Raw genomic sequence first — 22,296 nt, 5'->3', positions numbered from 1 at the left:
GACATTGTTGCTTACGGCCACACCACCCTGAACACGCCCGACCTCGTCTGATCTCGGTAGCCAAGGAGGGTTGGGCCTGGTTAGTACTTAAATGGGAGACCGCTTGGGAATACCAGGAGCTGTAAGCTTTTTCTCTTCTCTCTACCACCTGCATGTCTTTTGTTGCAATGTCTGATCACCCTGTGACACATGAGGAAGTTGGTCATCTTCAGCTTCTGCTGCTTTGTTGGCAGACACAAAGTGATCTGAGAGTCTCAGTTTCAGCTCGAGAGAATAATCACGTCAGGGAAGAAGATGTGCCCACTACTTATCAGCTTTTCACGGCAATTATCTGGTTACATAGAGGAACTGTATGATTCCAGTACCTATATAATGCACATTTGTCACAGTTATGGTTGCTTACGGCCACACCACCCTGAATATGCCCGACCTCGTCTGATCTCAGAAGCCAAGCAGGTTTGGGCCTGGTTAGTACTTGGATGGTAGACTGTCTGGGAATACCAGGTGCTGTAAGCTTTTTCTCTTCTCTCTACCACCTGCATGTCTTTTGTTGCAACGTCTGATCACCCTGTGACACATGAGGAAGTTGGTCATCTTCAGCTGCTGCTGCTTTGTTGGCAGACACAAAGTGATCTGAGAGTCTCAGTTTCAGCTGCAGAGAATAATCACGTCAGGGAAGAAGATGTGCCCAGTACACATCAGCCTTTCTCGGAAATTAACTGGTTGCATAGAGGAACCGTATGATTCCTGTACTTATATAATGCACATTTGTCACAGACATTGTTGCTTACGGCCACACCACCCTCAATATGCCTGACCTCGTCTGATCTCGGAAGCCAAGCAGGGTTGGGCCTGGTTAGTACTTGGGTGGGAGACCGCTTGAAAATACCATTTGCTGTAAGCTTTTTCTCTTCTCTCTACAACCTGCATGTCTTTTGTTGCAACGTCTGATCACCCTGTGACACATGAGGAAGTTGGTCATCTTCAGCTGCTGCTGCTTTGTTGGCAGACACAAAGTGATCTGAGAGTCTCAGTTTCAGCTGCAGAGAATAATCACATCAGGGAAGAATATGTGCCCACTACACATCAGCCTTTCTTGGCAATTATCTGGTTACATAGAGGAACCGTATGATTCCAGTACCTATATAATGCACATTTGTCACAGAGATTATTACTTACGGCCACACCACCCTGAACATGCCCGACCTCGTCTGATCTCGGAAGCCAAGCACGGTTGGCCTGGTTAGTACTTGGGTGGGAGACTGCTTGGGAATACCAGGTGCTGTAAGCTTTATCTCTTCTCTGGACCACCTGAATGTCTTTTGTTGCAACGTCTGATCACCCTGTGACACATGAGGAAGTTGGTCATCTTCAGCTGCTGCTGCTTTGTTGGCAGACACAAAGTGATCTGAGAGTCTCAGTTTCAGCTGCAGAGAATAATCACATCAGGGAAGAATATGTGCCCACTACACATCAGCCTTTCTTGGCAATTATCTGGTTACATAGAGGAACCGTATGATTCTAGTACCTATATAATGCACATTTGTCACAGAGATTATTACTTACGGCCACACCACCCTGAACATGCCCGACCTCGTCTGATCTCGGAAGCCAAGCACGGTTGGCCTGGTTAGTACTTGGGTGGGAGACTGCTTGGGAATACCAGGTGCTGTAAGCTTTATCTCTTCTCTGGACCACCTGAATGTCTTTTGTTGCAACGTCTGATCACCCTGTGACACATGAGGAAGTTGGTCATCTTCAGCTTCTGCTGCTTTGTTGGGAGACACGAAGTGATCTGAGAGTCTCAGTTTCAGCTGCAGAGAATAATCACGTCAGGGAAGAAGATGTGCCCACTACACATAAGCCTTTCTCTGCAATTATCTGGTTACATAGAGGAACCGTATGATTCCAGTACCTATATAATGCACATTTGTCACAGAGATTGTCGCTTACGGCCACACCACCCTGAATATAATATGCCCGACCTCGTCTGATCTCGGAAGCCAAGCAGGATTGTGCCTGGTTAGTACTTGGGTGGGAGACTGTCTGGGAATACCAGGTGCTGTAAGCTTTTTCTCTTCTCTCTACCACCTGCATGTCTTTTGTTGCAACGTCTGATCACCCTGTGACACATGAGGAAGTTGGTCATCTTCAGCTGCTGCTGCTTTGTTGGCAGACACAAAGTGATCTGAGAGTCTCAGTTTCAGCTGCAGAGAATAATCACGTCAGGGAAGAAGATGTGCCCAGTACACATCAGCCTTTCTCGGAAATTAACTGGTTGCATAGAGGAACCGTATGATTCCTGTACTTATATAATGCACATTTGTCACAGACATTGTTGCTTACGGCCACACCACCCTCAATATGCCTGACCTCGTCTGATCTCGGAAGCCAAGCAGGGTTGGGCCTGGTTAGTACTTGGGTGGGAGACCGCTTGAAAATACCATTTGCTGTAAGCTTTTTCTCTTCTCTCTACAACCTGCATGTCTTTTGTTGCAACGTCTGATCACCCTGTGACACATGAGGAAGTTGGTCATCTTCAGCTGCTGCTGCTTTGTTGGCAGACACAAAGTGATCTGAGAGTCTCAGTTTCAGCTGCAGAGAATAATCACATCAGGGAAGAATATGTGCCCACTACACATCAGCCTTTCTTGGCAATTATCTGGTTACATAGAGGAACCGTATGATTCTAGTACCTATATAATGCACATTTGTCACAGAGATTATTACTTACGGCCACACCACCCTGAACATGCCCGACCTCGTCTGATCTCGGAAGCCAAGCACGGTTGGCCTGGTTAGTACTTGGGTGGGAGACTGCTTGGGAATACCAGGTGCTGTAAGCTTTATCTCTTCTCTGGACCACCTGAATGTCTTTTGTTGCAACGTCTGATCACCCTGTGACACATGAGGAAGTTGGTCATCTTCAGCTTCTGCTGCTTTGTTGGGAGACACGAAGTGATCTGAGAGTCTCAGTTTCAGCTGCAGAGAATAATCACGTCAGGGAAGAAGATGTGCCCACTACACATAAGCCTTTCTCTGCAATTATCTGGTTACATAGAGGAACCGTATGATTCCAGTACCTATATAATGCACATTTGTCACAGAGATTGTCGCTTACGGCCACACCACCCTGAATATAATATGCCCGACCTCGTCTGATCTCGGAAGCCAAGCAGGATTGTGCCTGGTTAGTACTTGGGTGGGAGACTGCTTGGGAATACCAGGTGCTGTAAGCTTTTTCTCTTCTCTCTACCACCTGCATGTCTTTTGTTGCAACGTCTGATCACCCTGTGACACATGAGGAAGTTGGTCATCTTCAGCTGCTGCTGCTTTGTTGGCAGACACAAAGTGATCTGAGAGTCTCAGTTTCAGCTGCAGAGAATAATCACATCAGGGAAGAATATGTTCCCACTACACATCAGCCTTTCTTGGCAATTATCTGGTTACATAGAGGAACCGTATGATTCCAGTACCTATATAATGCACATTTGTCACAGAGATTATTACTTACGGCCACACCACCCTGAACATGCCCGACCTCGTCTGATCTCGGAAGCCAAGCACGGTTGGCCTGGTTAGTACTTGGGTGGGAGACTGCTTGGGAATACCAGGTGCTGTAAGCTTTATCTCTTCTCTGGACCACCTGAATGTCTTTTGTTGCAACGTCTGATCACCCTGTGACACATGAGGAAGTTGGTCATCTTCAGCTGCTGCTGCTTTGTTGGCAGACACAAAGTGATCTGAGAGTCTCAGTTTCAGCTGCAGAGAATAATCACATCAGGGAAGAATATGTGCCCACTACACATCAGCCTTTCTTGGCAATTATCTGGTTACATAGAGGAACCGTATGATTCTAGTACCTATATAATGCACATTTGTCACAGAGATTATTACTTACGGCCACACCACCCTGAACATGCCCGACCTCGTCTGATCTCGGAAGCCAAGCACGGTTGGCCTGGTTAGTACTTGGGTGGGAGACTGCTTGGGAATACCAGGTGCTGTAAGCTTTATCTCTTCTCTGGACCACCTGAATGTCTTTTGTTGCAACGTCTGATCACCCTGTGACACATGAGGAAGTTGGTCATCTTCAGCTTCTGCTGCTTTGTTGGGAGACACGAAGTGATCTGAGAGTCTCAGTTTCAGCTGCAGAGAATAATCACGTCAGGGAAGAAGATGTGCCCACTACACATAAGCCTTTCTCTGCAATTATCTGGTTACATAGAGGAACCGTATGATTCCAGTACCTATATAATGCACATTTGTCACAGAGATTGTCGCTTACGGCCACACCACCCTGAATATAATATGCCCGACCTCGCCTGATCTCGGAAGCCAAGCAGGATTGTGCCTGGTTAGTACTTGGGTGGGAGACTGCTTGGGAATACCAGGTGCTGTAAGCTTTTTCTCTTCTCTCTACCACCTGCATGTCTTTTGTTGCAACATCTGATCACCCTGTGACACATGAGGAAGTTGGTCATCTTCAGCTGCTGCTGCTTTGTTGGCAGACACGAAGTGATCTGAGAGTCTCAGTTTCAGCTGCAGAGAATGATCACATCAGAGAAGATGATATGCCAGCTACACATCAGCCTTTCTCTGCAATTATCTAGTTGCATAGAGGAACCGTATGATTCCAGTACCTATATGATGCACATTTGTCAGTGACATTGTTGCTTACGGCCACACCACGTTGAACATGCCCGACCTCGTCTGATCTCGGAAGCCAAGCACGGTTGGGCCTGGTTAGTACTTGGATGGAAGACCTCTTGGGAATACCAGGTGCTTTAAGCTTTTTCTCTTCTTTCGACCACCTGCATGTCTTTTGTTGCAACGTCTGATCACCCTGTGACACATGAGGAAGTTGGTCATCTTCAGCAGCTGCTGCTGCTTTGTTGGCAGACACGAAGTGATCTGAGAGTCTCAGTTTCAGCTGCAGAGAATGATCACATGAGGGAAGAAGATTTGCCCACTACAAGTCAGCCTTTCTCGGCAATTATCTGGTTACATAGAGGAACCGTATGATTCCATTACCTATATAATGCACATTTGTCAAAGACATTGTCGCTTACGGCCACACCACCCTGAACATGCCCGAGCTCGTCTGATCTTGGAAGCCAAGCAGGGTTGGGCCTTGTTAGTACTTGAATTGGAGACAACTTGGGAATACCAGGTGCTGTAAGCTTTTTCTCTTCTCTCAACCACCTGCATGTCTTTTGTTGCAACGTCTGACCACCCTGTGACACATGAGGAAGTTGGTCATCTTCAGCTGCTGCTGCTTTGTTGGCAGACATGAAGTGATCTGAGAGTCTCAGTTTCAGTTGCAGAGAATGATCACATCAGAGAAGATGATTTACCCGCTACACATCAGCCTTTCTCGGCAATTATCTGGTTGCATAGAGGAACCGTATGATTCCAGTACCTATATAATGCACATTTGTCAGAGACATTGCTGCTTACGGCCACACCACCCGGAACATGCCTGACCTCGTCTGATCTTGGAAGCCAAGCAGGGTTGGGCCTGGTTAGTACTTGCATGGGAGACCACTTGGGAATACCAGGTGCTGTAAGCTTCTTCTCTACTCTCTACCACCTTCATGTCTTTTGTGGCAACGTCTGATCCTCCTGTGACACATGAGGAAGTTGGTCATCTTCAGCTGCTGCTGCGTCTTTGTTGGCAGACACGAAGTGATCTGAGAGTGTCAATTTCAGCTGCAGAGAATAATCACATCAGGGAAGAAGATGTGCCCACTACAAGTCAGCCTTTCTCGGCAATTATCTGGTTACATAGAGGAAGTGTATGATTCCATTGCCTATATAATGCACATTTGTCACAGATATTGTTGCTTACGGCCACACCACCCTGAATAAGCCCGACCTTGTCTGATCTTGGAAGTCAAGCAGGTTTGGGCCTCGTTAGTACTTGGATGGGAGACTGCTTGGGAATACCAGGTGCTGTAAGCTTTTTCTCTTCTCTCTACCACCTGCATGTCTTTTGTTGCAACGTCTGATCACCCTGTGACACATGAGGAAGTTGGTCATCTTCAGCTGCTGCTGCTTTGTTGGCAGACACAAAGTGATCTGAGAGTCTCATTTTCAGCTGGAGAGAATTATCACGTCAGGGAAGAAGATGTGCCCACTACATATCAGCCTTTCTCGGCAATTATCTGGTTACATAGAGGAAGTGTATGATTCCATTGCCTATATAGTGCACATTTGTCACAGAGATTGTTACTTACGGACAAACCACCCTGAATATGTCTGACCTTGTCTGATCTCGGAAGCCAAGGAGGGCTGGTTCTGGTTAGTACTTTGATGGGACACCGCTTGGGAATACCAGGTGCTGTAAGCTTTTTCTCTTCTCTCTACCACCTACATGTCTTTTGTTGCAATGTCTGATCGCCCTGTGACACATGAGGAAGTTGGTCATCTTCAGCTGCTGCTGCTTTGTTAGCAGACACGAAGTGATCTGAGAGTCTCAGTTTCAGCTGCAGAGAATAATCACATCAAGGAAGAAGATGTGCCCACAACAAGTTAGCCTTTCTCTGCAATTATCTGGTTACATAGAGGAACTGTATTATTCCAGTACCTATATAATGCACATTTTTCACAGACATTGTTACTTACGGCCACACCACCCTGAATATGCCCGACCTCGACTGATCTCGGAACCCAAGCAGGGTTGGGCCTGGTTAGTACTTGAATGGGAGACCCCTTGGGAATGCCAGGTGCTGTAAGCTTTTTCTCTTCTCTCTACCACCTGCATGTATTTTGTTGCAAGGTCTGATCGCCCTCTGACACATGAGGAAGTTGGTCATCTTCAGCTGCTGCTGCTTTGTTGGCAGACACGAAGTGATCTGAGAGTCTCATTTTCAGCTGGAGAGAATAATCACGTCAGGGAAGAAGATGTGTCCACTATTTATCAGCCTTTCTCTGCAATTATCTGGTTATATAGAGGAAACGTATGATTCCAGTACCTATACAATTTACATTTGTCAGAGACATTGTTGCTTACGGCCACACCACCCTGAATATGCCCGACCTCGTCTGATCTCGAAAGCCAAGCAGGGTTGTGCCTGGTTAGTACTTGGATGGGAGACCGCTTGGGATTATCAGGTGCTCTAAGCTTTTTCTCTTCTCTCAACCACCTGCATGTCTTTTGTTGCAACGTCTGATCACCCTGTGACACATGAGGAAGTTGGTCATCTTCATTTTCTGCTGCTTTGTTGGCAGACACGAAGTGATCTTAAAGTCTCATTTTCAGCTGGAGAAAATTATCACGTCAGGGAACAAGATGTGCCCACTACATATCAGCCTTTCTTGGCAATTATATGGTTGCATAGAGGAACCGTATGATTCCAGTACCTATATAATGCACATTTGTCACAAACATTGTTACTTACGGCCACACCACCCGGAATATGCCCAACCTCGTCTGATCTTGGAAGCCAAGCAGGGTTGGGCCTGGTTAGTACTTGGATGGGAGACCGCTTGGGAATACCAGGTGCTGTAAGCTTTTTCTCTTCTCTCAACCACCTGCATGTCTTTTGTTGCAACGTCTGATCACCCTGTGACACATGAGGAAGTTGGTCATCTTCAGCTGCTGCTGCTTTGTTGGCAGACATGAAGTGATCTGAGAGTCTCAGTTTCAGTTGCAGAGAATGATCACATCAGAGAAGATGATTTACCCGCTACACATCAGCCTTTCTCGGCAATTATCTGGTTGCATAGAGGAACCGTATGATTCCAGTACCTATATAATGCACATTTGTCAGAGACATTGCTGCTTACGGCCACACCACCCGGAACATGCCTGACCTCGTCTGATCTTGGAAGCCAAGCAGGGTTGGGCCTGGTTAGTACTTGCATAGGAGACCACTTGGGAATACCAGGTGCTGTAAGCTTCTTCTCTACTCTCTACCACCTTCATGTCTTTTGTGGCAACGTCTGATCCTCCTGTGACACATGAGGAAGTTGGTCATCTTCAGCTGCTTTTGCGTCTTTGTTGGCAGACACGAAGTGATCTGAGAGTGTCAATTTCAGCTGCAGAGAATAATCACATCAGGGAAGAAGATGTGCCCACTACAAGTCAGCCTTTCTGGGCAATTATCTGGTTACATAGAGGAAGTGTATGATTCCAGTACCTATATAATGCACATTTGTCACAGATATTGTTGCTTACGGCCACACCACCCTGAATAAGCCCGACCTTGTCTGATCTTGGAAGTCAAGCAGGTTTGGGCCTGGTTAGTACTTGGATGGAAGACTGCTTGGGAATACCAGGTGCTGTAAGCTTTTTCTCTTCTCTCTACCACCTGCATGTCTTTTGTTGCAACGTCTGATCACCCTGTGACACATGAGGAAGTTGGTCATCTTCAGCTGCTGCTGCTTTGTTGGCAGACACAAAGTGATCTGAGAGTCTCATTTTCAGCTGGAGAGAATTATCACGTCAGGGAAGAAGATGTGCCCACTACATATCAGCCTTTCTCGGCAATTATCTGGTTACATAGAGGAAGTGTATGATTCCATTGCCTATATAATGCACATTTGTCACAGAGATTGTTACTTACGGACAAACCACCCTGAATATGTCTGACCTTGTCTGATCTCGGAAGCCAAGGAGGGCTGGTTCTGGTTAGTACTTTGATGGGACACCGCTTGGGAATACCAGGTGATGTAATCTTTTTCTCTTCTCTCTACCACCTGCATGTATTTTGTTGCAACGTCTGATCGCCCTGTGACACATGAGGAAGTTGGTCATCTTCAGCTGCTGCTGCTTTGTTGGCAGACACGAAGTGATCTGAGAGTCTCATTTTCAGCTGGAGAGAATAATCACGTCAGGGAAGAAGATGTGTCCACTATTTATCAGCCTTTCTCTGCAATTATCTGGTTATATAGAGGAAACGTATGATTCCAGTACCTATACAATTTACATTTGTCAGAGACATTGTTGCTTACGGCCACACCACCCTGAATATGCCCGACCTCGTCTGATCTCGAAAGCCAAGCAGGGTTGTGCCTGATTAGTACTTGGATGGGAGACCGCTTGGGATTATCAGGTGCTGTAAGCTTTTTCTCTTCTCTCTACCACCTGCATGTCTTTTGTTGCAACGTCTGATCACCCTGTGACACATGAGGAAGTTGGTCATCTTCATTTTCTGCTGCTTTGTTGGCAGACACGAAGTGATCTTAAAGTCTCATTTTCAGCTGGAGAAAATTATCACGTCAGGGAACAAGATGTGCCCACTACATATCAGCCTTTCTTGGCAATTATATGGTTGCATAGAGGAACCGTATGATTCCAGTACCTATATAATGCACATTTGTCACAAACATTGTTACTTACGGCCACACCACCCGGAATATGCCCAACCTCGTCTGATCTTGGAAGCCAAGCAGGGTTGGGCCTGGTTAGTACTTGGGTGGGAGACCGCTTGGGAATACCAGGTGCTGTAAGCTTTTTCTCTTCTCTCAACCACCTGCATGTCTTTTGTTGCAACGTCTGATCACCCTGTGACACATGAGGAAGTTGGTCATCTTCAGCTGCTGCTGCTTTGTTGGCAGACACGAAGTGATCTTAGAGTCTCATTTTCAGCTGGAGAAAATTATCACGTCAGGGAACAAGATGTGCCCACTATATATCAGCCTTTTTCGGCAATTATCTTGTTACATAGAGGAACCATATGATTCCATTGCCTATATAATGCACATTTGTCACAGAGATTGTTGCTTACGGCCAAACCACCCTGAATATGTCTGACCTCGTTTGATCTCAGAAGCCAAGGAGGGTTGGGCCTGGTTAGTACTTTGATGAGAGACCGCTTGGGAATACCAGGTGCTGTAAGCTTTTTCTCTTCTCTCTACCACCTGCATGTCTTTTGTTGCAACGTCTGATCGCCCTGTGACACATGAGGAAGTTGGTCATCTTCAGCTGCTGCTGCTTTGTTGGCAGACACAAAGTGATCTGAGAGTCTCAGTTTCAGTTGCAGAGAATGATCACATCAGAGAAGATGATTTACCCGCTACACATCAGCTTTTCTCGGCAATTATCTGGTTGCATAGAGGAACCGTATGATTCCAGTACCTATATAATGCACATTTGTCAGAGACATTGCTGCTTACGGCCACACCACCCGGAACATGCCTGACCTCGTCTGATCTTGGAAGCCAAGCAGGGTTGGGCCTGGTTAGTACTTGCATAGGAGACCACTTGGGAATACCAGGTGCTGTAAGCTTCTTCTCTACTCTCTACCACCTTCATGTCTTTTGTGGCAACGTCTGATCCTCCTGTGACACATGAGGAAGTTGGTCATCTTCAGCTGCTTTTGCGTCTTTGTTGGCAGACACGAAGTGATCTGAGAGTGTCAATTTCAGCTGCAGAGAATAATCACATCAGGGAAGAAGATGTGCCCACTACAAGTCAGCCTTTCTGGGCAATTATCTGGTTACATAGAGGAAGTGTATGATTCCAGTACCTATATAATGCACATTTGTCACAGATATTGTTGCTTACGGCCACACCACCCTGAATAAGCCCGACCTTGTCTGATCTTGGAAGTCAAGCAGGTTTGGGCCTGGTTAGTACTTGGATGGAAGACTGCTTGGGAATACCAGGTGCTGTAAGCTTTTTCTCTTCTCTCTACCACCTGCATGTCTTTTGTTGCAACGTCTGATCACCCTGTGACACATGAGGAAGTTGGTCATCTTCAGCTGCTGCTGCTTTGTTGGCAGACACAAAGTGATCTGAGAGTCTCATTTTCAGCTGGAGAGAATTATCACGTCAGGGAAGAAGATGTGCCCACTACATATCAGCCTTTCTCGGCAATTATCTGGTTACATAGAGGAAGTGTATGATTCCATTGCCTATATAATGCACATTTGTCACAGAGATTGTTACTTACGGACAAACCACCCTGAATATGTCTGACCTTGTCTGATCTCGGAAGCCAAGGAGGGCTGGTTCTGGTTAGTACTTTGATGGGACACCGCTTGGGAATACCAGGTGATGTAATCTTTTTCTCTTCTCTCTACCACCTGCATGTATTTTGTTGCAACGTCTGATCGCCCTGTGACACATGAGGAAGTTGGTCATCTTCAGCTGCTGCTGCTTTGTTGGCAGACACGAAGTGATCTGAGAGTCTCATTTTCAGCTGGAGAGAATAATCACGTCAGGGAAGAAGATGTGTCCACTATTTATCAGCCTTTCTCTGCAATTATCTGGTTATATAGAGGAAACGTATGATTCCAGTACCTATACAATTTACATTTGTCAGAGACATTGTTGCTTACGGCCACACCACCCTGAATATGCCCGACCTCGTCTGATCTCGAAAGCCAAGCAGGGTTGTGCCTGATTAGTACTTGGATGGGAGACCGCTTGGGATTATCAGGTGCTGTAAGCTTTTTCTCTTCTCTCTACCACCTGCATGTCTTTTGTTGCAACGTCTGATCACCCTGTGACACATGAGGAAGTTGGTCATCTTCATTTTCTGCTGCTTTGTTGGCAGACACGAAGTGATCTTAAAGTCTCATTTTCAGCTGGAGAAAATTATCACGTCAGGGAACAAGATGTGCCCACTACATATCAGCCTTTCTTGGCAATTATATGGTTGCATAGAGGAACCGTATGATTCCAGTACCTATATAATGCACATTTGTCACAAACATTGTTACTTACGGCCACACCACCCGGAATATGCCCAACCTCGTCTGATCTTGGAAGCCAAGCAGGGTTGGGCCTGGTTAGTACTTGGGTGGAAGACCGCTTGGGAATACCAGGTGCTGTAAGCTTTTTCTCTTCTCTCAACCACCTGCATGTCTTTTGTTGCAACGTCTGATCACCCTGTGACACATGAGGAAGTTGGTCATCTTCAGCTGCTGCTGCTTTGTTGGCAGACACGAAGTGATCTTAGAGTCTCATTTTCAGCTGGAGAAAATTATCACGTCAGGGAACAAGATGTGCCCACTATATATCAGCCTTTTTCGGCAATTATCTTGTTACATAGAGGAACCATATGATTCCATTGCCTATATAATGCACATTTGTCACAGAGATTGTTGCTTACGGCCAAACCACCCTGAATATGTCTGACCTCGTTTGATCTCAGAAGCCAAGGAGGGTTGGGCCTGGTTAGTACTTTGATGAGAGACCGCTTGGGAATACCAGGTGCTGTAAGCTTTTTCTCTTCTCTCTACCACCTGCATGTCTTTTGTTGCAACGTCTGATCGCCCTGTGACACATGAGGAAGTTGGTCATCTTCAGCTGCTGCTGCTTTGTTGGCAGACACAAAGTGATCTGAGAGTCTCAGTTTCAGTTGCAGAGAATGATCACATCAGAGAAGATGATTTACCCGCTACACATCAGCTTTTCTCGGCAATTATCTGGTTGCATAGAGGAACCGTATGATTCCAGTACCTATATAATGCACATTTGTCAGAGACATTGCTGCTTACGGCCACACCACCCGGAACATGCCTGACCTCGTCTGATCTCGGAAGCCAAGCAGGGTTGGGCCTGGTTAGTACTTGGATGGGAGACCGCTTGGGATTATCAGGTGATGTAAGCTTTTTCTCTTCTCTCAACCACCTGCATGTCTTTTGTTGCAACGTCTGATCACCCTGTGACACATGAGGAAGTTGGTCATCTTCATTTTCTGCTGCTTTGTTGGCAGACACGAAGTGATCTTAGAGTCTCATTTTCAGCTGGAGAAAATGATCACGTCAGGGAACAAGATGTGCCCACTACATATCAGCCTTTCTTGGCAATTATATGGTTGCATAGAGGAACCGTATGATTCCAGTACCTATATAATGCACATTTGTCACAGACATTGTTACTTACGGCCACACCACCCTGAATATGCCCAACCTCGTCTGATCTTGGAAGCCAAGCACGGTTGGGCCTGGTTAGTACTTGGATGGGAGACCTCTTGGGAATACCAGGTGCTGTAAGCTTTTTCTCTTCTCTCAACCACCTGCATGTCTTTTGTTGCAACGTCTGATCACCCTGTGACACATGAGGAAGTTGGTCATCTTCATTTTCTGCTGCTTTGTTGGCAGACACGAAGTGATCTTAAAGTTTCATTTTCAGCTGGAGAAAATTATCACGTCAGGGAACAAGATGTGCCCACTACATATCAGCCTTTCTTGGCAATTATATGGTTGCATAGAGGAACCGTATGATTCCAGTACCTATATAATGCACATTTGTCACAAACATTGTTACTTACGGCCACACCACCCGGAATATGCCCAACCTCGTCTGATCTTGGAAGCCAAGCAGGGTTGGGCCTGGTTAGTACTTGGGTGGAAGACCGCTTGGGAATACCAGGTGCTGTAAGCTTTTTCTCTTCTCTCAACCACCTGCATGTCTTTTGTTGCAACGTCTGATCACCCTGTGACACATGAGGAAGTTGGTCATCTTCAGCTGCTGCTGCTTTGTTGGCAGACACGAAGTGATCTTAGAGTCTCATTTTCAGCTGGAGAAAATTATCACGTCAGGGAACAAGATGTGCCCACTATATATCAGCCTTTTTCGGCAATTATCTTGTTACATAGAGGAACCATATGATTCCATTGCCTATATAATGCACATTTGTCACAGAGATTGTTGCTTACGGCCAAACCACCCTGAATATGTCTGACCTCGTTTGATCTCAGAAGCCAAGGAGGGTTGGGCCTGGTTAGTACTTTGATGAGAGACCGCTTGGGAATACCAGGTGCTGTAAGCTTTTTCTCTTCTCTCTACCACCTGCATGTCTTTTGTTGCAACGTCTGATCGCCCTGTGACACATGAGGAAGTTGGTCATCTTCAGCTGCTGCTGCTTTGTTGGCAGACACAAAGTGATCTGAGAGTCTCAGTTTCAGTTGCAGAGAATGATCACATCAGAGAAGATGATTTACCCGCTACACATCAGCTTTTCTCGGCAATTATCTGGTTGCATAGAGGAACCGTATGATTCCAGTACCTATATAATGCACATTTGTCAGAGACATTGCTGCTTACGGCCACACCACCCGGAACATGCCTGACCTCGTCTGATCTCGGAAGCCAAGCAGGGTTGGGCCTGGTTAGTACTTGGATGGGAGACCGCTTGGGATTATCAGGTGATGTAAGCTTTTTCTCTTCTCTCAACCACCTGCATGTCTTTTGTTGCAACGTCTGATCACCCTGTGACACATGAGGAAGTTGGTCATCTTCATTTTCTGCTGCTTTGTTGGCAGACACGAAGTGATCTTAGAGTCTCATTTTCAGCTGGAGAAAATGATCACGTCAGGGAACAAGATGTGCCCACTACATATCAGCCTTTCTTGGCAATTATATGGTTGCATAGAGGAACCGTATGATTCCAGTACCTATATAATGCACATTTGTCACAGACATTGTTACTTACGGCCACACCACCCTGAATATGCCCAACCTCGTCTGATCTTGGAAGCCAAGCACGGTTGGGCCTGGTTAGTACTTGGATGGGAGACCTCTTGGGAATACCAGGTGCTGTAAGCTTTTTCTCTTCTCTCAACCACCTGCATGTCTTTTGTTGCAACGTCTGATCACCCTGTGACACATGAGGAAGTTGGTCATCTTCAGCTGCTGCTGCTTTGTTGGCAGACACGAAGTGATCTTAGAGTCTCATTTTCAGCTGGAGAAAATTATCACGTCAGGGAACAAGATGTGCCCACTATATATCAGCCTTTTTTTGGCAATTATCTTGTTACATAGAGGAACCATATGATTCCATTGCCTATATAATGCACATTTGTCACAGAGATTGTTGCTTACGGCCAAACCACCCTGAATATGCCCGACCTCGTCTGATCTTGGAAGCCAAGGAGGGTTGGGCGTGGTTAGTACTTGGATGGAAGACCTCTTGGGAATACCAGGTGCTGTAAGCTTTTTCTCTTCTCTCTACCACCTGCATGTCTTTTGTTGCAACGTCTGATCACCCTGTGACACATGAGGAAGTTGGTCATCTTCAGCTGCTGCTGCTTTGTTGGCTGACACGAAGTGATCTGAGAGTCTCAGTTTCAGTTGCAGAGAATGATCACATCAGAGAAGATGATATGCCCGCTACACATCAGCCTTTCTCTGCAATTATCTGGGTGCATAGAGGAACCGTATGATTCCAGTACCTATATAATGCACATTTGTCAGAGACATTGTTGCTTACGGCCACACAACCCTGAACATGCCCGACCTCGTCTGATCTCGGAAGCCAAGCAGGGTTGGGCCTGGTTTGTACTTGGATGGAAGACCTCTTCGGAATACCAGGTGTTGTAAGCTTTTTCTCTTCTCTCTACCACCTGCATGTCTTTTGTTGCAATGTCTGATCACCCTGTGACACATGAGGAAGTTGGTCATCTTCAGCTTCTGCTGCTTTGTTGGCAGACACAAAGTGATCTGAGAGTCTCAGTTTCAGCTCGAGAGAATAGTCACGTCAGGGAAGAAGATGTGCCCACTACTTATCAGCCTTTCTCGGCAATTATCTGGTTGCATAGAGGAACCGTATGATTCCAGTACCTATATAATGCACATTTGTCAGAGACATTGTTGCTTACGGCCACACCACCCTGAACATGCCCGACCTCGTCTGATCTCGGAAGCCAAGCAGGGTTGAGCCTGCTTAGTACTTGGATGGGAGACTACTTGGGAATACCAGGTGCTGTAAGCTTCTTCTCTTCTCTCTACCACCTGCATGTCTTTTGTTGCAACGTCTGATCATCCTGTGACACATGAGGAAGTTGGTCATCTTCAGCAGCTGCTGCTTCTTTGTTGTTAGACACGAAGTGATCTGAGAGTCTCAGTTTCAGCTGCAGAGAATAATCACATCAGGGAAGAAGATGTGCCCACTACAAGTCAGCCTTTCTCTGCAATTATCTGGTTACATAGAAGAAGTGTATGATTCCAGTACCTATATAATGCACATTTGTCACAGCTATTGTTGCTTACGGCCGCACCACCCTGAATATGCCCGACCTCGTCTGATCTTGGAAGCCAAGGAGGGTTGGGCCTGGTTAGTACTTGGATGGAAGACCTCTTGGGAATACCAGGTGCTGTAAGCTTTTTCTCTTCTCTCTACCACCTGCATGTCTTTTGTTGCAACGTCTGATCACCCTGTGACACATGAGGAAGTTGGTCATCTTCAGCTGCTGCTGCTTTGTTGGAAGACACGAAGTGATCTGAGAGTCTCAGTTTCAGCTGAAGAGAATAATCACGTCAGGGAAGATAATGTGCCCACTACACATCAGCCTTTCTCAGCAATTATCTGGTTACATAGAGGAACCGTATGATTCCTGTACTTATATAATGCACATTTGTCACAGACATTGTTGCTTACGGCCACACCACCCTCAATATGCCTGACCTCGTCTGATCTCGGAAGCCAAGCAGGGTTGGTTCTGGTTAGTACTTGGGTGGGAGACCGCTTGAAAATACCATTTGCTGTAAGCTTTTTCTCTTCTCTCTACAACCTGCATGTCTTTTGTTGCAACGTCTGATCACCCTGTGACACATGAGGAAGTTGATCATCTTCAGCTGCTGCTGCTGCTTTGTTGGCAGACATGAAGTGATCTGAGAGTCTCAGTTTCAGCTCCAGAGAATAATCACATCAAGGAGGAAGATGTGCCCACTAAGAGTCAGCCTTTCTCGGCAATTATCTGGTTACATAGAGGAAGTGTATGATTCCAGTACCTATATAATACACATTTGTACCAGATATTGTTGCTTACAGCCACACCACCCTGAATAAGCTCGACCTCGTCTGATCTCGGAAGCCAAGCAGGGTTGGGCCTGGTTAGTTCTTGAATGGGAGACTGCTTGCGAATACCAGGTGCTGTAAGCTTTTTCTCTTCTCTCTACAACCTGCATGTCTTTTGTTGCAATGTCTGATCACCCTGTGACACATGAGGAAGTTGGTCATCTTCAGCTTCTGCTGCTTTGTTGGCAGACACGAAGTGATCTGAGAGTCTCAGTTTCAGCTGAAGAGAATGATCACATCAAGAAGGAAGATGTAACCACTAAGAGTCAGCCTTTCTCGGCAATTATCTGGTTACATAGAGGAAGTGTATGATTCCAGTACCTATATAATACACATTTGTCACAGAGATTGTCGCTTACGGCCACACCACCCTGAATATAATATGCCCGACCTCGTCTGATCTCGGAAGCCAAGCAGGGTTGTGCCTGGTTAGTACTTGGGTGGGAGACTGCTTGGGAATAACAGGTGCTGTAAGCTTTTTCTCTTCTCTCTACCACCTGCATGTCTTTTGTTGTAACATCTGATCACCCTGTGACACATGAGGAAGTTGGTCATCTTCAGCTGCTGCTGCTTTGTTGGCAGACACAAAGTGATCTGAGAGTCTCAGTTTCAGCTGCAGAGAATAATCACATCAGGGAAGAAGATGTGCCCATAACAAGTCAGCCTTTCTCGGCAATTATCTGGTTGCATAGAGGAACCGTATGATTCCAGTACCTATATAATGCACATTTGTCACAGACATTGTTGCTTACGGCCACACCACCCTGAACATGCCCGAGCTCGTCTGATCTTGGAAGCCAAGCAGGGTTGGGCCTTGTTAGTACTTGAATTGGAGACAACTTGGGAATACCAGGTGCTGTAAGCTTTTTCTCTTCTCTCAACCACCTGCATGTATTTTGTTGCAACGTCTGACCACCCTGTGACACATGAGGAAGTTGGTCATCTTCAGCTGCTGCTGCTTTGTTGGCAGACATGAAGTGATCTGAGAGTCTCAGTTTCAGTTGCAGAGAATGATCACATCAGAGAAGATGATTTACCCGCTACACATCAGCCTTTCTCGGCAATTATCTGGTTGCATAGAGGAACCGTATGATTCCAGTACCTATATAATGCACATTTGTCAGAGACATTGCTGCTTACGGCCACACCACCCGGAACATGCCTGACCTCGTCTGATCTTGGAAGCCAAGCAGGGTTGGGCCTGGTTAGTACTTGCATGGGAGACCACTTGGGAATACCAGGTGCTGTAAGCTTCTTCTCTACTCTCTACCACCTTCATGTCTTTTGTGGCAACGTCTGATCCTCCTGTGACACATGAGGAAGTTGGTCATCTTCAGCTGCTGCTGCGTCTTTGTTGGCAGACACGAAGTGATCTGAGAGTGTCAATTTCAGCTGCAGAGAATAATCACATCAGGGAAGAAGATGTGCCCACTACAAGTCAGCCTTTCTCGGCAATTATCTGGTTACATAGAGGAAGTGTATGATTCCATTGCCTATATAATGCACATTTGTCACAGATATTGTTGCTTACGGCCACACCACCCTGAATAAGCCCGACCTTGTCTGATCTTGGAAGTCAAGCAGGTTTGGGCCTCGTTAGTACTTGGATGGGAGACTGCTTGGGAATACCAGGTGCTGTAAGCTTTTTCTCTTCTCTCTACCACCTGCATGTCTTTTGTTGCAACGTCTGATCACCCTGTGACACATGAGGAAGTTGGTCATCTTCAGCTGCTGCTGCTTTGTTGGCAGACACAAAGTGATCTGAGAGTCTCATTTTCAGCTGGAGAGAATTATCACGTCAGGGAAGAAGATGTGCCCACTACATATCAGCCTTTCTCGGCAATTATCTGGTTACATAGAGGAAGTGTATGATTCCATTGCCTATATAGTGCACATTTGTCACAGAGATTGTTACTTACGGACAAACCACCCTGAATATGTCTGACCTTGTCTGATCTCGGAAGCCAAGGAGGGCTGGTTCTGGTTAGTACTTTGATGGGACACCGCTTGGGAATACCAGGTGCTGTAAGCTTTTTCTCTTCTCTCTACCACCTACATGTCTTTTGTTGCAATGTCTGATCGCCCTGTGACACATGAGGAAGTTGGTCATCTTCAGCTGCTGCTGCTTTGTTAGCAGACACGAAGTGATCTGAGAGTCTCAGTTTCAGCTGCAGAGAATAATCACATCAAGGAAGAAGATGTGCCCACAACAAGTTAGCCTTTCTCTGCAATTATCTGGTTACATAGAGGAACTGTATTATTCCAGTACCTATATAATGCACATTTTTCACAGACATTGTTACTTACGGCCACACCACCCTGAATATGCCCGACCTCGACTGATCTCGGAACCCAAGCAGAGTTGGGCCTGGTTAGTACTTGAATGGGAGACCCCTTGGGAATGCCAGGTGCTGTAAGCTTTTTCTCTTCTCTCTACCACCTGCATGTATTTTGTTGCAAGGTCTGATCGCCCTGTGACACATGAGGAAGTTGGTCATCTTCAGCTGCTGCTGCTTTGTTGGCAGACACGAAGTGATCTGAGAGTCTCATTTTCAGCTGGAGAGAATAATCACGTCAGGGAAGAAGATGTGTCCACTATTTATCAGCCTTTCTCTGCAATTATCTGGTTATATAGAGGAAACGTATGATTCCAGTACCTATACAATTTACATTTGTCAGAGACATTGTTGCTTACGGCCACACCACCCTGAATATGCCCGACCTCGTCTGATCTCGAAAGCCAAGCAGGGTTGTGCCTGGTTAGTACTTGGATGGGAGACCGCTTGGGATTATCAGGTGCTGTAAGCTTTTTCTCTTCTCTCAACCACCTGCATGTCTTTTGTTGCAACGTCTAATCACCCTGTGACACATGAGGAAGTTGGTCATCTTCATTTTCTGCTGCTTTGTTGGCAGACACGAAGTGATCTTAAAGTCTCATTTTCAGCTGGAGAAAATTATCACGTCAGGGAACAAGATGTGCCCACTACATATCAGCCTTTCTTGGCAATTATATGGTTGCATAGAGGAACCGTATGATTCCAGTACCTATATAATGCACATTTGTCACAAACATTGTTACTTACGGCCACACCACCCGGAATATGCCCAACCTCGTCTGATCTTGGAAGCCAAGGAGGGTTGGGCCTGGTTAGTACTTGGATGGGAGACCGCTTGGGAATACCAGGTGCTGTAAGCTTTTTCTCTTCTCTCAACCACCTGCATGTCTTTTGTTGCAACGTCTGATCACCCTGTGACACATGAGGAAGTTGGTCATCTTCAGCTGCTGCTGCTTTGTTGGCAGACATGAAGTGATCTGAGAGTCTCAGTTTCAGTTGCAGAGAATGATCACATCAGAGAAGATGATTTACCCGCTACACATCAGCCTTTCTCTGCAATTATCTGGTTGCATAGAGGAACCGTATGATTCCAGTACCTATATAATGCACATTTGTCAGAGACATTGCTGCTTACGGCCACACCACCCGGAACATGCCTGACCTCGTCTGATCTTGGAAGCCAAGCAGGGTTGGGCCTGGTTAGTACTTGCATAGGAGACCACTTGGGAATACCAGGTGCTGTAAGCTTCTTCTCTACTCTCTACCACCTTCATGTCTTTTGTGGCAACGTCTGATCCTCCTGTGACACATGAGGAAGTTGGTCATCTTCAGCTGCTTTTGCGTCTTTGTTGGCAGACACGAAGTGATCTGAGAGTGTCAATTTCAGCTGCAGAGAATAATCACATCAGGGAAGAAGATGTGCCCACTACAAGTCAGCCTTTCTGGGCAATTATCTGGTTACATAGAGGAAGTGTATGATTCCAGTACCTATATAATGCACATTTGTCACAGATATTGTTGCTTACGGCCACACCACCCTGAATAAGCCCGACCTTGTCTGATCTTGGAAGTCAAGCAGGTTTGGGCCTGGTTAGTACTTGGATGGAAGACTGCTTGGGAATACCAGGTGCTGTAAGCTTTTTCTCTTCTCTCTACCACCTGCATGTCTTTTGTTGCAACGTCTCATCACCCTGTGACACATGAGGAAGTTGGTCATCTTCAGCTGCTGCTGCTTTGTTGGCAGACACAAAGTGATCTGAGAGTCTCATTTTCAGCTGGAGAGAATTATCACGTCAGGGAAGAAGATGTGCCCACTACATATCAGCCTTTCTCGGCAATTATCTGGTTACATAGAGGAAGTGTATGATTCCATTGCCTATATAATGCACATTTGTCACAGAGATTGTTACTTACGGACAAACCACCCTGAATATGTCTGACCTTGTCTGATCTCGGAAGCCAAGGAGGGCTGGTTCTGGTTAGTACTTTGATGGGACACCGCTTGGGAATACCAGGTGATGTAATCTTTTTCTCTTCTCTCTACCACCTGCATGTATTTTGTTGCAACGTCTGATCGCCCTGTGACACATGAGGAAGTTGGTCATCTTCAGCTGCTGCTGCTTTGTTGGCAGACACGAAGTGATCTGAGAGTCTCATTTTCAGCTGGAGAGAATAATCACGTCAGGGAAGAAGATGTGTCCACTATTTATCAGCCTTTCTCTGCAATTATCTGGTTATATAGAGGAAACGTATGATTCCAGTACCTATACAATTTACATTTGTCAGAGGCATTGTTGCTTACGGCCACACCACCCTGAATATGCCCGACCTCGTCTGATCTCGAAAGCCAAGCAGGGTTGTGCCTGGTTAGTACTTGGATGGGAGACCGCTTGGGATTATCAGGTGCTGTAAGCTTTTTCTCTTCTCTCAACCACCTGCATGTCTTTTGTTGCAACGTCTGATCACCCTGTGACACATGAGGAAGTTGGTCATCTTCATTTTCTGCTGCTTTGTTGGCAGACACGAAGTGATCTTAAAGTCTCATTTTCAGCTGGAGAAAATTATCACGTCAGGGAACAAGATGTGCCCACTACATATCAGCCTTTCTTGGCAATTATATGGTTGCATAGAGGAACCGTATGATTCCAGTACCTATATAATGCACATTTGTCACAAACATTGTTACTTACGGCCACACCACCCGGAATATGCCCAACCTCGTCTGATCTTGGAAGCCAAGCAGGGTTGGCCCTGGTTAGTACTTGGATGGGAGACCGCTTGGGAATACCAGGTGCTGTAAGCTTTTTCTCTTCTCTCAACCACCTGCATGTCTTTTGTTGCAACGTCTGATCACCCTGTGACACATGAGGAAGTTGGTCATCTTCAGCTGCTGCTGCTTTGTTGGCAGACACGAAGTGATCTTAGAGTCTCATTTTCAGCTGGAGAAAATTATCACGTCAGGGAACAAGATGTGCCCACTATATATCAGCCTTTTTCGGCAATTATCTTGTTACATAGAGGAACCATATGATTCCATTGCCTATATAATGCACATTTGTCACAGAGATTGTTGCTTACGGCCAAACCACCCTGAATATGTCTGACCTCGTTTGATCTCAGAAGCCAAGGAGGGTTGGGCCTGGTTAGTACTTTGATGAGAGACCGCTTGGGAATACCAGGTGCTGTAAGCTTTTTCTCTTCTC

At 46.1% G+C, this 22,296-nt stretch overlaps 3 non-coding genes and 50 pseudogenes across 3 annotated transcripts; all 53 read left to right on the top strand.

The window, feature by feature from the left end:
* Nucleotides 1–9: 9 nt before the first annotated feature.
* On the top strand, nucleotides 10–128 carry LOC140300263 (5S ribosomal RNA; annotated as a pseudogene).
* Nucleotides 129–397: 269 nt separating this feature from the next.
* Nucleotides 398–516, top strand: LOC140270233 (5S ribosomal RNA; annotated as a pseudogene).
* A 269-nt stretch (nucleotides 517–785) lies between these two features.
* LOC140293275 (5S ribosomal RNA) lies at nucleotides 786–904 on the top strand (annotated as a pseudogene).
* A 269-nt stretch (nucleotides 905–1,173) lies between these two features.
* Nucleotides 1,174–1,291, top strand: LOC140290112 (5S ribosomal RNA; annotated as a pseudogene).
* A 269-nt stretch (nucleotides 1,292–1,560) lies between these two features.
* Nucleotides 1,561–1,678, top strand: LOC140290111 (5S ribosomal RNA; annotated as a pseudogene).
* A 269-nt stretch (nucleotides 1,679–1,947) lies between these two features.
* LOC140290636 (5S ribosomal RNA) lies at nucleotides 1,948–2,071 on the top strand (annotated as a pseudogene).
* A 269-nt stretch (nucleotides 2,072–2,340) lies between these two features.
* Nucleotides 2,341–2,459, top strand: LOC140293274 (5S ribosomal RNA; annotated as a pseudogene).
* A 269-nt stretch (nucleotides 2,460–2,728) lies between these two features.
* On the top strand, nucleotides 2,729–2,846 carry LOC140290110 (5S ribosomal RNA; annotated as a pseudogene).
* Nucleotides 2,847–3,115: 269 nt separating this feature from the next.
* LOC140289793 (5S ribosomal RNA) lies at nucleotides 3,116–3,239 on the top strand (annotated as a pseudogene).
* A 269-nt stretch (nucleotides 3,240–3,508) lies between these two features.
* On the top strand, nucleotides 3,509–3,626 carry LOC140290109 (5S ribosomal RNA; annotated as a pseudogene).
* A 269-nt stretch (nucleotides 3,627–3,895) lies between these two features.
* On the top strand, nucleotides 3,896–4,013 carry LOC140290108 (5S ribosomal RNA; annotated as a pseudogene).
* A 269-nt stretch (nucleotides 4,014–4,282) lies between these two features.
* Nucleotides 4,283–4,406, top strand: LOC140293689 (5S ribosomal RNA; annotated as a pseudogene).
* Nucleotides 4,407–4,675: 269 nt separating this feature from the next.
* Nucleotides 4,676–4,794, top strand: LOC140269548 (5S ribosomal RNA; annotated as a pseudogene).
* A 272-nt stretch (nucleotides 4,795–5,066) lies between these two features.
* LOC140313865 (5S ribosomal RNA) lies at nucleotides 5,067–5,185 on the top strand (annotated as a pseudogene).
* A 269-nt stretch (nucleotides 5,186–5,454) lies between these two features.
* On the top strand, nucleotides 5,455–5,573 carry LOC140303341 (5S ribosomal RNA; annotated as a pseudogene).
* A 272-nt stretch (nucleotides 5,574–5,845) lies between these two features.
* LOC140293160 (5S ribosomal RNA) lies at nucleotides 5,846–5,964 on the top strand (annotated as a pseudogene).
* Nucleotides 5,965–6,621: 657 nt separating this feature from the next.
* LOC140307319 (5S ribosomal RNA) lies at nucleotides 6,622–6,740 on the top strand (annotated as a pseudogene).
* Nucleotides 6,741–7,009: 269 nt separating this feature from the next.
* Nucleotides 7,010–7,128, top strand: LOC140292762 (5S ribosomal RNA; annotated as a pseudogene).
* A 269-nt stretch (nucleotides 7,129–7,397) lies between these two features.
* LOC140298949 (5S ribosomal RNA) lies at nucleotides 7,398–7,516 on the top strand. The gene has a single exon (XR_011914543.1). It is a non-coding gene; the product is annotated as a 5S ribosomal RNA (ribosomal RNA).
* Nucleotides 7,517–7,785: 269 nt separating this feature from the next.
* On the top strand, nucleotides 7,786–7,904 carry LOC140278368 (5S ribosomal RNA; annotated as a pseudogene).
* A 272-nt stretch (nucleotides 7,905–8,176) lies between these two features.
* Nucleotides 8,177–8,295, top strand: LOC140289272 (5S ribosomal RNA; annotated as a pseudogene).
* Nucleotides 8,296–8,952: 657 nt separating this feature from the next.
* LOC140314576 (5S ribosomal RNA) lies at nucleotides 8,953–9,071 on the top strand (annotated as a pseudogene).
* Nucleotides 9,072–9,340: 269 nt separating this feature from the next.
* Nucleotides 9,341–9,459, top strand: LOC140299375 (5S ribosomal RNA; annotated as a pseudogene).
* A 269-nt stretch (nucleotides 9,460–9,728) lies between these two features.
* LOC140273397 (5S ribosomal RNA) lies at nucleotides 9,729–9,847 on the top strand (annotated as a pseudogene).
* Nucleotides 9,848–10,116: 269 nt separating this feature from the next.
* On the top strand, nucleotides 10,117–10,235 carry LOC140278362 (5S ribosomal RNA; annotated as a pseudogene).
* A 272-nt stretch (nucleotides 10,236–10,507) lies between these two features.
* On the top strand, nucleotides 10,508–10,626 carry LOC140289271 (5S ribosomal RNA; annotated as a pseudogene).
* Nucleotides 10,627–11,283: 657 nt separating this feature from the next.
* Nucleotides 11,284–11,402, top strand: LOC140314570 (5S ribosomal RNA; annotated as a pseudogene).
* Nucleotides 11,403–11,671: 269 nt separating this feature from the next.
* On the top strand, nucleotides 11,672–11,790 carry LOC140303243 (5S ribosomal RNA; annotated as a pseudogene).
* A 269-nt stretch (nucleotides 11,791–12,059) lies between these two features.
* On the top strand, nucleotides 12,060–12,178 carry LOC140273389 (5S ribosomal RNA; annotated as a pseudogene).
* Nucleotides 12,179–12,447: 269 nt separating this feature from the next.
* On the top strand, nucleotides 12,448–12,566 carry LOC140288722 (5S ribosomal RNA; annotated as a pseudogene).
* A 269-nt stretch (nucleotides 12,567–12,835) lies between these two features.
* Nucleotides 12,836–12,954, top strand: LOC140298457 (5S ribosomal RNA). The gene has a single exon (XR_011914102.1). It is a non-coding gene; the product is annotated as a 5S ribosomal RNA (ribosomal RNA).
* Nucleotides 12,955–13,223: 269 nt separating this feature from the next.
* Nucleotides 13,224–13,342, top strand: LOC140303237 (5S ribosomal RNA; annotated as a pseudogene).
* A 269-nt stretch (nucleotides 13,343–13,611) lies between these two features.
* LOC140273383 (5S ribosomal RNA) lies at nucleotides 13,612–13,730 on the top strand (annotated as a pseudogene).
* A 269-nt stretch (nucleotides 13,731–13,999) lies between these two features.
* LOC140288721 (5S ribosomal RNA) lies at nucleotides 14,000–14,118 on the top strand (annotated as a pseudogene).
* A 269-nt stretch (nucleotides 14,119–14,387) lies between these two features.
* LOC140298455 (5S ribosomal RNA) lies at nucleotides 14,388–14,506 on the top strand. The gene has a single exon (XR_011914101.1). It is a non-coding gene; the product is annotated as a 5S ribosomal RNA (ribosomal RNA).
* A 270-nt stretch (nucleotides 14,507–14,776) lies between these two features.
* Nucleotides 14,777–14,895, top strand: LOC140276629 (5S ribosomal RNA; annotated as a pseudogene).
* A 269-nt stretch (nucleotides 14,896–15,164) lies between these two features.
* LOC140275898 (5S ribosomal RNA) lies at nucleotides 15,165–15,283 on the top strand (annotated as a pseudogene).
* Nucleotides 15,284–15,552: 269 nt separating this feature from the next.
* On the top strand, nucleotides 15,553–15,671 carry LOC140301176 (5S ribosomal RNA; annotated as a pseudogene).
* A 272-nt stretch (nucleotides 15,672–15,943) lies between these two features.
* LOC140311490 (5S ribosomal RNA) lies at nucleotides 15,944–16,062 on the top strand (annotated as a pseudogene).
* A 269-nt stretch (nucleotides 16,063–16,331) lies between these two features.
* On the top strand, nucleotides 16,332–16,450 carry LOC140295395 (5S ribosomal RNA; annotated as a pseudogene).
* Nucleotides 16,451–16,722: 272 nt separating this feature from the next.
* Nucleotides 16,723–16,841, top strand: LOC140277034 (5S ribosomal RNA; annotated as a pseudogene).
* A 269-nt stretch (nucleotides 16,842–17,110) lies between these two features.
* On the top strand, nucleotides 17,111–17,234 carry LOC140286762 (5S ribosomal RNA; annotated as a pseudogene).
* A 269-nt stretch (nucleotides 17,235–17,503) lies between these two features.
* LOC140313858 (5S ribosomal RNA) lies at nucleotides 17,504–17,622 on the top strand (annotated as a pseudogene).
* A 269-nt stretch (nucleotides 17,623–17,891) lies between these two features.
* Nucleotides 17,892–18,010, top strand: LOC140303336 (5S ribosomal RNA; annotated as a pseudogene).
* A 272-nt stretch (nucleotides 18,011–18,282) lies between these two features.
* On the top strand, nucleotides 18,283–18,401 carry LOC140293159 (5S ribosomal RNA; annotated as a pseudogene).
* A 657-nt stretch (nucleotides 18,402–19,058) lies between these two features.
* Nucleotides 19,059–19,177, top strand: LOC140281767 (5S ribosomal RNA; annotated as a pseudogene).
* Nucleotides 19,178–19,446: 269 nt separating this feature from the next.
* Nucleotides 19,447–19,565, top strand: LOC140271834 (5S ribosomal RNA; annotated as a pseudogene).
* A 269-nt stretch (nucleotides 19,566–19,834) lies between these two features.
* LOC140312863 (5S ribosomal RNA) lies at nucleotides 19,835–19,953 on the top strand (annotated as a pseudogene).
* A 269-nt stretch (nucleotides 19,954–20,222) lies between these two features.
* LOC140278355 (5S ribosomal RNA) lies at nucleotides 20,223–20,341 on the top strand (annotated as a pseudogene).
* A 272-nt stretch (nucleotides 20,342–20,613) lies between these two features.
* LOC140289269 (5S ribosomal RNA) lies at nucleotides 20,614–20,732 on the top strand (annotated as a pseudogene).
* Nucleotides 20,733–21,389: 657 nt separating this feature from the next.
* LOC140271821 (5S ribosomal RNA) lies at nucleotides 21,390–21,508 on the top strand (annotated as a pseudogene).
* A 269-nt stretch (nucleotides 21,509–21,777) lies between these two features.
* Nucleotides 21,778–21,896, top strand: LOC140310170 (5S ribosomal RNA; annotated as a pseudogene).
* A 269-nt stretch (nucleotides 21,897–22,165) lies between these two features.
* Nucleotides 22,166–22,284, top strand: LOC140273370 (5S ribosomal RNA; annotated as a pseudogene).
* The last annotated feature ends 12 nt before the right edge of the window (nucleotides 22,285–22,296 follow it).

This window comes from Leuresthes tenuis, unplaced genomic scaffold (assembly GCF_036924035.1).
Source record: "Leuresthes tenuis unplaced genomic scaffold, fLeuTen1.0.hap1 SCAF_1, whole genome shotgun sequence".
Lineage (NCBI taxonomy): Eukaryota > Metazoa > Chordata > Actinopteri > Atheriniformes > Atherinopsidae > Leuresthes > Leuresthes tenuis.
Note: the sequence above shows the minus strand (reverse complement) of the source record. Positions and strands in the feature narration are given on the sequence as shown.